The sequence below is a fragment of the Eumetopias jubatus genome, unplaced genomic scaffold, assembly GCF_037043125.1.
Source record: "Eumetopias jubatus isolate StellerSeaLion01/CBP00866 unplaced genomic scaffold, mEumJub1_p1.0 scaffold_55, whole genome shotgun sequence".
Lineage (NCBI taxonomy): Eukaryota > Metazoa > Chordata > Mammalia > Carnivora > Otariidae > Eumetopias > Eumetopias jubatus.
The window spans coordinates 558,430-574,199 of NW_028274861.1; the positions used below are offsets into that span (position 1 = coordinate 558,430).

At 40.1% G+C, this 15,770-nt stretch overlaps 1 protein-coding gene across 4 annotated transcripts in view; it reads right to left on the reverse strand.

Moving 5' to 3' along the window:
• LOC148161803 (putative phospholipid-transporting ATPase IIB) overlaps positions 1–15,770 on the reverse strand; it is a 425,152-nt gene that overhangs the window by 352,503 nt on the left and 56,879 nt on the right. For 2 of the 4 annotated variants that reach the window (XR_015767351.1, XR_015767350.1), the window contains exons 4-5: positions 11,323–14,837; positions 5,626–6,218 (exon numbers count right to left, since the gene is read on the reverse strand). The exons of 1 other annotated variant lie outside the window; for it this stretch is intronic. The gene's annotated coding sequence lies outside the window, so the exon portion shown is untranslated. Of the gene's footprint in view, positions 1–5,625; positions 6,219–11,322; positions 14,838–15,447; positions 15,519–15,770 lie in introns of those variants that run through there. One more of the 4 variants, XR_015767349.1, reaches the window with a different exon arrangement.

The following is a 15,770-nucleotide window of genomic DNA, read 5'->3' on the forward strand; positions in this document are numbered from 1 at the left end:
AGAACTCTATACACCGGGGCACCTGGGTGGCTCAGTCGTTAAGTGTCTGCCTTTAGCTCAGGTTCCTGCATCGGGCTCCCTGCTGGCCGGGAAGCCTGCTTCTCCCTCTCCTACCCCCCCTGCTTGTGTTCCTGCTCTCTCTATCTCTCTGTCAAATAAAAGCTTTAAAAAAAAAACAAAACCTCTCTAAACCTTTCGCATTACTAATTTCCTTTGTTTATCTTTCACTCTCTTGAATATGTGAAAGTAGAATCCACGCCCCTCCCAAATTGTAATATGATGAGGAAGTAGTAATCATCATCAGTAGTGGTAGTCTCACTCCCCTAGAAAGGCACATGGAGCTCAGAAACCCGACTGAGAATGTGCCCTCAACTCAGCGATTTTTGCTTTAATGTTGTAGTTGTCCAGCAACAACAAATTGTCTCTATAGCAGAAAGGAACTTGTCACATGACTCTCTAGGGACTCTTGTAACTAGAATACATATTCTAGTAACCGTAAAAGAGGTGTTTGTACACTAGGTAAAGGGCCCCGGTGTGTCTCTGAAACATAGGGGACACTCACTATTTACTGAGTGAATGAGAGAATGAATGCACAAAAATCTGGAAGGCCATTAGGAGGCTCCAAGATGCCAAGCCCTCCTTCCCTGACTGTGTGGTGTGGGAAAATGAGCAGCCTTCACTTTAATAGAGGAGGCAGCATCCTCAGTGGCAATTTTAAGATTTTTTTTTTATTTATTTATTTGAGACAGAGAGAATGAGAGAGAGAGAGAGAGAGAGAGAGAGCACATGAGAGGGGGAAGGGTCAGAGGGAGAAGCAGACTGTCCGCCGAGCAGGGAGCCCGATGCGGGACTCGATCCCGGGACTCCAGGATCATGACCTGAGCCGAAGGCAGCCACTCAACCAACTGAGCCACCCAGGCGCCCAGTGGCAATTTTAGCAGGCAGGTAGAGAGAGAGTTCTGGGAAAAGACTGAGGGTTTAGGGGTGTTTATTTACTTTGGAGTTGGAATTCTAGAATGCATCGTGGAAAGGATTATCTAGGAGAGCAGCCGTGAGAAAAATCACTTGCCCAGGGAGAAATACAGAACCAGATCAGGAGAGGAGGATGGGAGAGAAGCAATGACTAGAGGGGTTTATACTTTGACATTGAGGAAGACCTGGATGAAATGCAGAGTGGGATCCAGTGGCCCCCAGGCTTCCACTGGGAAACTTGTTTTCTATTCTGCATTGTGTCAAGGATGTGTGTGATCTCCTGATCTTCCTCTGTTTCAGTAACCCCCAGAAAGGCACATCCTGCATAGAGACTAGCACATATTAGGTATTCAACACAAACTTATTAGTAGCATGAATTCATTAGGAAGTATGGAAGCAGGAAATGCAGGATACAGGCTTGAAATGAAAGAATCTTTATTGCTTCTAACTGCTAGGCCTGCCTTGTGCTGCCAAATCACTTCTGGCCAGTTAGTTGGTATACTTGCAGCACTCTCCTGTGGAAGATATTATCTGACCTGTTCTAAAGCACCTGAAAGGGCAGAACTGAGGACACACGCTACAAGTCAGAGGCAAGTAGATTTCAGCCCCAAATATTCTAACAGCTGAAGTTATTCAGAATAAAAAAAAATGCTGCCTTAAAAATGTAGAAAATTCCAACACAGAAAGGATGCAAGTAAAACTCAATGACTGTGTCTCAGGGATGTTTTAGCGGGGGTCCCTGCATTGGGAAAGAGCTTGGTCCCTTCTACCATTAAGAGTTTAGAATTATTTTTGTGCCTGGTATTATGATAGTCTAATACAATAAGATAAAAGCAAACTAGTTAGGAAAGGAGACACGGATCCAATTTATGAAAAGGGCAATAGAGAAAAAGATTGCATCTATATTATCATTATGAAAGCATTTGCCAATAGGTATAGTGCAGAAAGTTAGAAAATGCTGTAATGTTGGGCTGTAATAGGGAACTAAGATGTACTCTGCAGAACGTAGGAGCAAATCTAAATTAGGAAGGGAGAGACTAAAGGGGTTTGGGGTCATTGAGAAAGGCTTCATGAAGCGGCTAGTTGTTTAGCTGGGCCTCCGGGAAAGGGTTAGAACTGGGACCTGTGCAGGGGGAGGTCCCTCCAGGGAGGACTGAAGTGAAGGAGGCTGCTGTGAGCCTGGCCTGCAAGGGGTTTCGGGAGGAGGCTGAATGATTGGGTTCACTCAGGCCCTCGGTGTGTGCTTTGAATGGAGATGGTGGGAACAATCAATAGTCATTTGAGGGAATGAAACACACTTAACTTCGTCTTGTCTGAAATCCTGCAGTACCCTGAGTCCATCAGCCTGCTAGTGAGGAGACCTGGGAATCCCAGCTGGGTCCGTAACTAGCTGTTTGGTGACGACACATCACTTCACCTCCCTGAGCCTTATTTTCCTCAATTATAAGGCAAGGGAGTTGGTGAAATCAGTTCTTCTCAAACTTGAACGTACAAATGGGGATATTATCCAAATGCAGCTCTGATTTTGAAGGTCTGGGATAGGGCTTGAGATTGTGTATTTCTAATAAGCTCCCAGGCAGGTAGTGCTGATATTGTTGGTAGTGCTGATACACTTTGAGTAGCATGGGGTTGGATGAACACTACACAGATTAGTTTTAATTACGTTCTCATACCGCCTTTCATAGTTGTTTCATAGTTGTATACAACTACATATAGTTTATATAACTAGGTTATAAGGTTAAGAGTGTCTAGCACAGAACTTAATCCGTGGTAGTTACCCAATAAATATTCATTTACTAACATACAGTTTCTCCCTTAAACACTGTGATTACCTATGTTGATGGTTCGATCCTGGCTTTCAAACATGTGCGGATTTAGGAAATCTCATAAAAGTCAAAGAAAAATCTCAGGACTTCCCTAGATCTTGTCTCTCAAGGCTCCTGCTTCTTCCAGGATAAAAGGAAATAATGGGCCGCATAAATACCTGACTGTTGCATTGGTTGCTTTAGGGAAAAACAATTAGATTGGCTTGCCATGCGCTGAGTAGATGGAATGGAGGTTTTCATTCCATTAACACTCATTCCATGAGTCATTCTAAATTCTTGAAAGTATGCCAATGAACCCCAGTGAATTTACTGCAGTTGCCACTGGTAGCATTTTGCCTCTGCACGCAATCAGCAATACTGTAATAACTTATTTCACAAAGAAAATGAGATTGCATGGTTTATTATTTACGCTACTGTTTTGTTTTAATACTGTTATTGTTCCTTTTTATAAGAAAGCATATTGATCTCTATCCTAAAGGACTGAGAAAGAGGAGACTTGAGAGTTCCCGAACTAGCTATGAGAGTATAGTAATAGTATTGACTAGTATTTTGTAATAGTATTGGATATCACTGAAAATGGTGTTATTGCTTTTTGGATTGATGGTAGTAATATAAAAGTGTTCTAAAGAGGTTGCATTGATTGCATAACACATACCTGATTACGGGAGATTTTTACCAGACTTAAGATGGCTTCCAACAAATGGTCTGTGAAAGTAGTAAGATTTCTTTCAGTCCTGTGATGCCCTGATATCTGACCAAAAGTCATTTACATACAGGACAATTTACAGTGGGAAAATGACATTCACCAAAGGATTCCTGAAGTTTGCCGCTTGTCACCTAATACATAAAAGGCAATGTTGATCAAAGACAAGAAGAGGAAGTATCACGTTCAGAGTCTTTCCATCAAAGTGATCTAATAGCCCAGTGATAAAATCTATCACACCGACTTGGTATGAAACCTCTGCTAATTAGAGAACTCCATTACAACATCAAGCCCATAGAATATCAGTATCAGGCTGAATCTGTTCTGTCAAAAAATAGGCTGGTTGTACCCAAGCCATATTTAAGGATTGCTCCATAATATATGTGTGCTGGGAAAAATGTATTTCAGTCACTATACTTTAGACAGGTGTCTGAAATCCATATTCAAGTAGTTTAAGAAAAAGGAGGATTTATTGGAAAGATCTTGGGGGAGCTGCCATAATTGGAAGAAGAGTAGGCCGACCAAATCAGAGGAAGGGCCTCTTTCTTGGTTTCCACTTCTCTTAGTGCTGGCTTTATTTTCTCCCACTGCCAACCAGCTTTCTCTACTTGGCAGTTATAGGGTTATTGACACCTTGTTTAACAGTTTCCCATTTTACAACTTTTTTTCCACCAGGGAGACAGACTCTCTTTTTCCCAGATCCATGTCAAAAAAATACTGGGGAAGAACTGCAATTGGCCATTTCAGGTGGCTTCTCACCCTTGGACCAATCAGCTGTGACAAGGAGGGCTGGATCATGTAAGAGCATACCGGCTCCCGTTGTAACCACATGGCTGGAGTGGGGAGGAGAACAGAAATTTCCAAAATGAGGGAGGAGTGTCTTTGCCAGAATATGGAAATAAATAGCTGGGTGAGGGCTCCTAATGTGTTGGTTGACAGTAGCATCTAATCCTCGATTTGTTTAATATTCCTCGTGTCTCCTACTGGTCATAAATCCAAGGTTGCGAATTCTGTTCTAGATGTTCCATAGTCCCCATCATACAAGCTGCAGGGATCTTCATTCTCCAGACCGTAGAAAACAAAGCTGCCAGAGTGTTTTCTGGGCCCCACACTTGCCTGGGTTAGTGGGGCTATTTTTGCTTCTGTAATTGATTCGCCTGAGTTACAGAAAGAAGGGGAAAGAAAAGGCTGACTGATGGCGTTTGCCGTGGGCACAGAAGGAAATCTGAGAGTCTCCTAATGCAAGTCCTCTTCCCTCCCCTCTGTTGCCACTAGCCCAGGAAACTTTGTGGTCCTCACAAGGAGAGTGTAAGCCACCCAGGAGCCAGGAACAATAGCATGTGTGTCTTTAAATTCTGGGAAGCTCTAACTATAGTCCTTACACAGGCAAAAGTATAACAAATATCTGTGGATCTGTTGTTAGCTTAAACCAAGCTTAACCTGTATAAAAGGTCAAAGAGGTACTTGGAGCTACATAGTGATTTGTAAACATCTCCAAACGTGAACATTTTACGTCTTGTTATTGTGTCCAGATGGGACTAACAGGGCAGAGTCCTCTATTTGTAATTCTATTTGTCAACCCCGTAATGTATTTTAAGGAAGAATATTATAGTTGATAGCAATTTTAATTATTTACCAATAATGAATGAATCTGGGTCCCTATTTAAGAAATGCAAGATTTGTATGATTCAAGCATATTCTCTCTTACATGCAAACACTAATGAGTCCTATGAAGGTAACAAACTCCAGAAACAGAAGTAGAATCCAAACAAATGTGTTTGTTAGTCTTATTTGTCTTCTGATGATAGATCTTGAACTGGACACATGTCCAGATTTGAACTTTAAAACACAGGTATTCTATTTTAACAGAAAACTTTATAGTAAGTTGATTATGTGACCGTTTATGGTAGAAAAGAAGGGGTTCCTAATGCTTACCACGAAGATAATGCTTGTGAAGATAATGGGTTGCGTTTTTCCTAAGTGGAAATCTTTTTATCGTTTTCCCCCAATTTAGTAAGTAACACAGCATCATTGTAGAAAATTTTAACAATTCAGAAATGAGTATTAAATGTGGACAATTTGAATCCCCCCATGATCCTAATCCCTAGAAATAATTCTTAATAATTTGATGTATATGGGTTTATTTTACGTCACAAGCCCTTGTAGGGCAATTACTATATTCTAAGCACTTATCTAAACACTTTACAGCTATACCTCATTGCATCCTCCTAACAACCCTACAAGGTAGATACTGTTTCCTTATTGACTGGGGAGGATATGGAGTTTCAGAGGCTTTCATAACTTGCACAAAGAAACATAGTTCTAAATGGCAGAATTGAGATTCAAACACAGCCTGACTCGAGTCCATGCTCTTACTCTATACACCTTTCCAGATCTCTGTTTATGCATATGATGAAAATGTATGTAACATGTTTCCAAGTTCACCTCCTATGGCTAACCTTTCCTTTAACATCCACTTAAAATGGCTTAACACCCCATTCCATGCAACGTGGGAGTCCAGTGTGCCTCCTCTGTAATATTTCTGTGATTTCTTGGAGGTATTTGTGTGGAATCTAAATCCTACTGCCTGGCAGCATCATGTCTAGGCATTTGCTCTCCTCTCTCTTCATCTCTGGATACCACCTTCTTTCTTCTTTTCCCCAGAGTACCACTGATATAAATAAGGCAGTTGTGTGTAGAGAACTTTTCGTGAAGATCTGGGGGTAAAAGAGAGGATTGCAAATAGGGGAAAAAATGAGTACAGTATTTACAATGATTGTTCTCAGAGCCTAAGGGAAAATTAAAACATAAACTTTTTTTTTTTTAATGTAAACATTTTCCAAGTAGCTCCTCCTTGGGCACACTCCATTTCTCTCTCTCTCTCTCTCTCTCTTTTTTTTTTTTAGGTTTTATTGACTTGAGAGTGAGAGCACAAGCAAGGTGAGAGGCTGAGAGTAAGAAGCAGACTCCCTGCCGAGCATGGAGACCGACGTGGGGCTCGATCTCAGGACCTGGGATCGTGACCTGAGCCGAAGGCAGACACCCAATAGACTGAGCCACCCAGGAGCGCCTCCATTTCTTGGTAGTACATACTGTCCTGTCTTGGGAACTTCTTTCTCTCAGACTCTGTCCTTCAGTTACTTTTTTCTCTGTCCAATATCCTTGTCCCCTTTACACCCAGGCCGTCACTCTTAAATACCACATCACTCTTATTATGCAGAGTGATATTGCTCTGCTTCTAAATTTTCCTTTCCATTTCATGGTAAGCGTTATCTTTCACAACAGAAACATTTTATGGTTGGAACTTGTTTTTCCAGGGGTTCTCAATGGGGATTGATTTCATCCTCCAGAAGATATTTTTGTGTGGAAACAAAGAATTATCCAGCCCCAAATGTCAATAGTGCCAAGGCTGAGAAAATCTGGTGTACAAGAAGTGTCCACCTTCCTTTGGGGATTGTTTTCTCTGAACTGGACAATGCAGTTTTGGTGGAGCCATAAACCATACACCTACTCTCTGACTCAGATGGCAAGGACCTCACTAGGCTGGGTCCAGGTTTGGAGCCCCACTTCCATGGCCATATGACCAAGAATGGACATTTGGATCAACCTGCACCGATCCTGGCCTGGGGATGTATCCTACAGATGCATTCCTACATATGTGCACGGCGATTGACCAGGATATTCAAGAATTATTTGTAATAGCAGTTACCACCCAAATTTTTATCAAAGGGTGACTGATTAAATTATGGTAAAGTCATACAAAGAAATACTGTCTTGTGTTTGTTTGTAAAGAGCTAACTGGGTAAGCTAGAACATTTCCCAGAATGCCCTTTCCTGGAGGATACCTGAGTTAGAATTGTCTAAAAGAGGAATTGGTGGAAGCCTTGGAAGATGGAAGTGATCAGCATCATGACTCTCTTAGGGGCGTAGAAGTGAGATGTAGTGCCAGACAGACTCAGGGGTGCTGGTGGTTTTTAGCAGGCCCTTGCTCTTTTTTACCCCATGTCCAGCTTTGCTCGATGTCCTTTTCTTTGCTCCATGTCTTCCTGACTGGTACTTTGCCACAGACCTGCAGAAGGAACAGCTGCCCATAGACTTGCCCCCCATTTTCCTTTTTGGTCCTGTTTTGGCAGCAGGATGTGCCTGGCTTCTTAGGTTGACTGGTTGGTGATTCCTCTGAAATGTCAACTCCCCCTTTTGGATCTCTGCTTCCCCAGCTACCCCCCAATATAGAGTCTAATTTCTATAATATATCCCTAATATCATAACTCTAAATGGTTTTGCTTCCCTGAGCGAACCCTGGCTGACACAACTGTGTAACCTTTGAAAGCAATGAGGCAGCTCTATATACTGATGTGAATTGATCTCCTAGATATATTAAGTGAAAACAGCAAGGTGCTAAACTGATGAAAAATATTACAGATAAAGCTAGAGTCCGTTTTGACCAATAACTCTAATCCTGGTCCCCATTTCTTTTCCCCAGAGGTAAATACTGTTATTAACTCTAAATCAATTCTTATGGTCTGGGGAAGAGTCCTCAGCAAATTGCAACTCCTGTAGGAGTTGTTGTGACAAGATTATTTTATTGACATATAAGTAACATAGAATAAAATGCACACATTTTAAGTGCTCACCTTGGTGAGTTCTGATAATTGTATAAACCTGTGTAGCCACCGCCCCAAACAAGACGTAGACCATCCCTCCTCATTTTTCTGGGTTCTTTTCTGGTCAGTTATCCTACCCACTATTGTAACCACTACCTCATTTCTTTTCTTTCTTTTTTTAGATTTTATGTATTTATTTATTTATTTTAGAGGAGGGAGAGTGTGTCGGTGCATGCGTGAGTGGTGTCGGTGGGGGGATGGGTGGAGGGGCAGAGGGAGAAGGAACCTCAAGCCGACTCTGCACTCAGCACAGAGCCTGATGCGGGGCTCAAGATCATGAACCTGAGATCACGACCTGAGCTGAAGCCAAGTCGGTTGCTTAACTGACTGAGTCACCCAAGTGCCCCACCACTATCTCATTTCTGTCTCCATTAGTTTTACTTGGCTTTCATATAAATGGAATTATATAGTATGTATTCTTTGAGTCTGGCTTTTTTATTCAGCTTAATGTCTTTTGAGATTTGTCCATATTGTTTTTTATGTATCAGTAGTTTGAGATGGTATAGGCTTGTAGGCCCCTTGCGAGCCAGGGTCATTTGAGAACTGCAGTGAGGTTAAGGACAGCCAGGCAGGCCTGGGCCAGGAAGAGAAAATGTTCTCTTCCCCTTATCTCATGTTGCAAGTTCTGGATGCCTGGATCAGCAGGAAGTGGCTCTTGCCTAGATTAGAGGTGTTCCTCCTTGAGACAAGAACATACTGTCTCCAGAGGGAGGGTGGCTGAGAGAATTCTTTAATTCAGCGAACATAAACAGGATACATTCTGTTCTTGATAAATCTTGTGTATCTTTCTTCAAGGATGTTAGTTTAATCCCATTATGTGTGAAAGTACACGTCGTTATGTTTATCTGATTGCTGCAAGTACATAGCTGTGTGGAAAATAAACGACAGCATGCAGTTGCAAGTGCTGCCTTTGCTCTGCATCCCCTGTGTCCTGGTTCTTTCGCAACCCTTACCCAGGGACCCCAACGCACTAGACGTTGACAGTAGTTGATTCTTTTTATGGCTGAGTAATATTCCATTATATAGATAGGCCCACAGTGTGTTTATCCACTTCCTGTTGCTGGACATTTGGGTTGTTTCCAGTTTGGGGCCATTATAAACCCTTATAGCATTTTGAATGTAACTAAAAAGAGATTGCTGGGGCCATTATTTGTAGTATTTTAAAGACTGTGCAAACCACTACCTTAATTTTCCCAGAGAACCTTTACTTCCTCTACAAAGAATCAGAAATTAGGTAAGAAATTGTAATTTGTACTTTTTTCCCCCAAAGTCTTACTATAATTTTGGGTAAGAAAATGGATGAATTTATTCTTACTTTACAGATGAAAGACTCATGCCACGTCTTTAAAGGACTTCCAGAATCACAGAAGGAGTCACTTGTGAATCTAGGAGCAGAGGCCAGGCATGGTGTCTCCCTCCAGAGTGCCATCTAGTAGACCACATGTGTATCCAGACCCGTAGTCCTTGGGAAACAGTGGAATGCTGGATCCCTGTCCATAGGCCCCAAAGACAAGTCTAAAGTGCAGTTTTTAAAGGTATGAATGGAACAATTCTAAGCCCAGACCAGAACATAATTTAACAGGAAAGAATATCCAAAGGAAAAAAGACCATCTCTTCAACAAATGGTGTTAGGAAAATTGGACGGCCACATGCAGAAGAATGAAACTGGACCATTTCATTACACCATACACAAAAATAAACTCAAAATGGATGAAAGACTTAAAGATGAGACAGGAATCCATCAAAATCCTAGAGGAGAACACAGGCAGCAACCTCTTCAACCTCGGCCGCAGCAAGTTCTTCCTAGAAACATCTCCAAAGGCAAGGGAAACAAAGGCAAAAATGAACTATTGGGACTTCATCAGGATAAAAAGCTTTTGCACAGTAAACAGTCAACAAAACCAAAAGACAACTGACAGAATGGGAGAAGATATTTGCAAATGACATATCAGGTAAAGGGTTAGTATCCAAAATCTATAAAGAACTTATCAAACTCAACACCCAAAGAACAAATAATTCGATCAAGGAATGGGCAGAAGACATGAACAGACATTTCTCCAAAGAAGACATCCAAATGGCCAACAGACACATGAAAAAGTGCTCAACATCACTCGGCATCACGGAAATACAAATCAAAACCACAATGAGATACCACCTCACACCAGTGAGAATGGTTAAAATTAACAAGTCAGGAAATGACAGATGTTGGCGATGATGCAGAGAAAGGGAAACCCTCTTACACTGTTGGTGGGAATGCAAGCTGGTGCAGCCACTCGGGGGAACAGTATGGAAGTTCCTCAAAAAGCTGAAAATAGAGCTACCCTACGACCCAGTAATTGTACTACTAGGTATTTACGCCAGAGATAGAAATGTAGTGATCCGAAGGGGCACCTGCACCCCAATGTTTATAGCAGCAATGCCCACAATAGCCAAACTGTGGAAAGAGCCCAGATGTCCATCGACAGATGAATGGAATACAGTGAATACAATGGAATATTATGCAGCCATCAAAATTGGAAATCTTGGGCGCCTGGGTGGCTCAGTTGGTTGAACGACTGCCTTCGGCTCAGGTCATGATCCTGGAGTCCCTGGATTGAGTCCCGCATCGGGCTCCTTGCTCAGCAGGGAGTCTGCTTCTCCCTCTGACCCTCTTCCCTCTCGTGCTCTCTCTCTTTCTCTCTCTCTCAAATAAATAAATAAAATCTTTAAAAAAAAATGGAAATCTTACCATTTGCAATGACATGGATGGAACTAGAGGGTATTATGCTAAGTGAAATAAGTCAATCAGAGAGATAATTATCATATGATCTCAATGATATGTGGAATTTAAGAAAAAAGGCAGAGGATCATAGGGGAAGAGAGAAAAAAAATGAAACAAGATGAAATCAGAGAGGGAGACAAACCATAAGAGACTCTGAATCAGAGGAAACAAACTGAGGGTTGCTGGGGGGGGAGAGGAGGTGGAGGGATCGTGTAACTGGGTGACGGACATTGGGGAGGGTATGTGTTATAATGAGCACTGGGTATTATAGAAGACTGATGAATCACTGAACTCTACCTCTGAAACAAATAATATACTATATGTTAATTAATTGAATTTAAATTAATAATAATAGAATGAAGCAAAGGAAGGCACATCTTGAAGGTCGTCAGAGACCTCCAGGGCAGCACTGGATCCAAAGAGTCTTACAAGCAATTCCTGGAAACTTTCCTGAAAGAAACACTATTTTAAATATTTCAACCCTTCACAATTGGGTTTTATAATAACTGATGCTCAAAGAAAACCATGTATAAAGCTAGCCTGATGCAAAAGTATCAGATTAGAAAAACAAGCGGGACTAAGGTTTATTCTGAAATACAGGTATTGTGGATGTGTTGATGCCCCGCCCACATCAGACTTCCACCAAAGTGAATCCTCAGCTATTCTGCCCCTGGGGCATCTCCCAGCCTAGGGGCTTGAGCTGTCTACAGGCAGGTGCAGCCCAGAGGTGTGCAGGAGTTTATGCCTCAGAGACAACTCACAGCCATTGGGATGAAAACTCAATGAGGATGAATTACAAGGTGCATCATACACAATTCCTCTGAGGGAGCTTAAAAGAAATTGAACACTAGTTGCCCTCAGTAGTCATGAGCTTATCAATGCATCCTTTATTTTCTTCACCTCCTTCCCTGTCTTATTCTCCCCACTCCCTCACTCCAGTTTCCTGGTCACCTCTCAAGTAGACTACCTGTACCAACATACCTGCCTCTGGTTCTGCTCTTGGGGAAACACACTAAGATGTGGAAATGATTCAATATTAGGAAATCTCTTCATGTAATTAATTTCATGAGTATATCCACAGAGAAAAGCAATATAATCCTCTTAACAGATAAAAAAAAAATTCACTATAATTCAACATCCATTCTGATGAGAACTACTGTTAAAATTTGAATGGAAAACATTTCCTTACTATCTCTATCAGTTAGGGTCCATTTAAAAAAAATAGAAACCACTCTAGACTTGTAAAACAAAAGTAATTTGATATGGGAATTGATTACAAGCATAATGGAAGGACGGGAGGAAGGTAAGGTCACTAAAAACAGTAACCGCAGTGAATGACCAGTATCCTCGGGCTTGAGGGACGATGTTTTCCAGCAGTTAAGGGAATGATGCCACAGAGGCTCCTGCTTTTTGGTCAGCTGCTACGCAGGACTCAGGAGCCTGCACCCCCCAACCACTGTTGGCCATTGCCACGGTCACTGTTGGTGGTGGTGTTGCCACTGTCCTTGCTGTGCTGCCACCAGATATGCCATCAGAGACTGGAAGTAGGAAGAGGGTTCCATCCTCGTCTTCTGGTCTCCCACCAGCAGAAAGATCAAAAGTCAGCTGGTGACAATACCTGCGAAATGCGGTCTTTGGTATTCCAGCCCTCCTACTATATATATCAAAGTACAAACTTGGTAACCAAAATCATACAAAACGGAAATAGTAGCCTGGAATATTTTCCTTTATTGTCAGGGACAAGACAAAGAGGCAAGGTATCACAACTCCTTTAAAATATATATATATGTATATATGCATATATATATGATGATATACATATATATCATCATCCATTTTAGGTGTACAATTCAGTGATTTTTTAGTATATTCATAGATACATGCAACCAACAGCACAGTCAATTTTTGGCAATTTTTATCACCTCAGAGAGAAATCCTGTGCTCTTTGGCTTATCACCCCCTTTGCCCCCTCCCCTGTCTCCACATGTTTCCTCCATCCAGCCCTAAACAACAGTTAATCTATTTTCTGTCTCTTCAGATTTACCTATTCTGGATTTTCATATAAATGTAGTCGTATAATACTTGGTCTTTTGTAACTGGCTTCTTTTGCTTAGAGTATTTTCAGTGTTCACCCATGTCTAGTATGTATCAGTACTTCATCACCCTTTATGGCCGAATAACATTGCATTGTATGAATATGCCTATATTTCACAACTCTTATTTAATATTTTCCTTAAAACTGTAATTTGGTTGGCTAATATTTTTAAGTTTCCTTTAAGTTGTAGCTCTTATTTAATATTTTCCTTTAAGTTATGAAAGTAAGCATGACTATTGGAAAATAAAAGAGAAAATTATCTTTATTTTCCGATTATATGATTGTCTACCTTGAAAACCAAAAGGATTAAGGAAAAATGATTATAACTAATTAAAAAGCTCTGCACAGTGACTTTCCTGTATAACAGCCAGTCAGCAAATACTGTAGAAAAATATTTCATCCATAATATCAACAAATGCTTCTATACTTATTAACAAAACTATGGTGCAATGTACAGGATACCCACACACACAAATCTCAGAAACATGAGACTTCCATAATGAAGCTGTCCTGTTGCTAAAGAGAATATTGTAAATGTACTGTAAATTAATTTATAAATATGTTGCTCTCAAATGAAAATCCTAATGACACTTATGTAGGAGCTTTATAAAACAGTTCTTAAGATTACCCAGAAGAATAAATGGATGGGAATATATCAGTAAAATTTTAAAAAAGAAAAATAGTGAAGAGAGAATTTCATTATTAAATATTTAATGTATTACAAATAAAATAATTTAAGCAGTTTTCTTATGTACCAAGAATAGACAGAGTAATTGGTAAAATGTAATATATAATCCAGAGGCAGTGTTAAATATGAGTAAGAAATTAGTATATGATAAAAGTATAATTAAGATTCATCATTATTATTCAATAGGACACCTGACTAGTCATTGCAACCTTGCAGTCATGAACGCTCCTAGTTGCAGACATAAAGAAAAAAAAAACACTTTAATAAGCTGTCTTATGCTACATTAGCTAACATTATTAGGTAGCTTTCAGAATTTTCAGAGTTGAAAGAGAATAACTTGTATACCTAGCAAAAATATCCTTCAGAAAGAAGGTGAAATGAAGGTATTTTCAGGTAAAAACTGAGAGGATTATTCACAAACAGATTTGCAGTAAAAAAAAAAAAGCTACTAAAGGAAGGTCTTTAGGCAAAAGCAAAATGATCCCAGAAGGAAATAGAGAAATACAGGAATAAATGAAGAACCACAGAAGAGGTAAATAGGTAGAAAAATATAATGGATAATGGAAAAATTGTATAAAAAAACCATAATAATGATGTTATTGGGTTTTAAATATATGCACAATTAAAAGGCATGAAAATAAGAGTTTAAAAAGGTGATGGTGATGTAAATGGAGTTGAAATATTCTAAGGACCTACTATTGTCTGGGGAGTGACAGAAGAATTGAATATAGATACAAAAGTTCTAAACAAAATATTTGCAAATAGAGTATCAATTTATTAAAAAAGGTAATATATCATAATCAAGTTACTTCTATTCTAGGTAGGCATGCAAGGTTCTTTAATATTAAAAATGTCAATCAATGTAACTCAACACATTAAAAGAATAAAGGGGAAAAATAATATGATTTTCTCAGAAGATGAACACACAGTTGGTAAAATTCAGTACTTACATTTGTTATTTAAAAACTTAGGAATAGAGAAAGCTTCTTTAATCTGTAAATATGTGTCTTCAAAAAAACCTACAGTAAAATCATAGTTAATGGTGAGATACTGAAAACTTTCCCTCCGATCCCAGGAATGAGACAGATGCCTGCCATCATCACTTCTGTTCAACATTTCCTGGAAATCCTAGGCACAGAAAAAGGCAAACAAAAGAAATAAAATATATAAAAATTTGAAACAAATGAACAAACAAATACATCTTTCATGAATTGTAAATGTCATGATTACATGTCTAGACAATCAAACAAATCTGCAGAAACACTATTAGAATTAATGAGTGAATTTCGGAAGGTCACTAGATATAAGATCAGTATATAAAATTCAAGATGCAACAAACAATTAGAAAATAAAATTTTAAAAATAATATTACAATATCACTGAAAACATTAAATAACTAGGAGGAAGATCTAATAAAAGATATGCAAGACTTTTATACAGGAAACTATAAAACTTTATAAAAACCACAAAACTATATAACTAAACGAGAGATGTATCATTCTCATGGACTGTAAAGCTCAATATTGTAAAGACATAGTCCTCCTAAATTCATCTATAGATTCAATGCAATCCCAAGTAAAATTGCAGCCGACAATATTTACAACAAAACGAGGTGACCATGGGTGGGAGACAAGGACATGTGCCCCTGAAGGAAAGACTGGCTGCCCAGCTCCGAGGAGCTCTCAGCGATTTCAGGATCTGCCTCAGCTGCAGAGAGCCACCTTGCCTGCAATCATACCTTTCCCGGGGCAGGCCACTTCCAAGAGCTGAACAAGAGGAAGTATACACTTGGCGCCGTTTGCATCCACGATGGGACAGTTGTGACAGGCAATACTTTCTCCAGACCTCTGCTGGGTTGCTGGAGGCATTGCCAGCATGCACTGAAGTTCTGCAAGTCCTTCTGCCCCATCATTCCTTTCATCTGTGTTGTTTCCTAAGAAGCACTCTGCCCTCTAAACTCCATCATAATGGATGCTTCTGGCAATCCCCAACCTGAGACATAAGGCATTCCTGTGAACTGTAAAATACTAGCAAGCAGGAAAAACCAGTAACTATCATGAT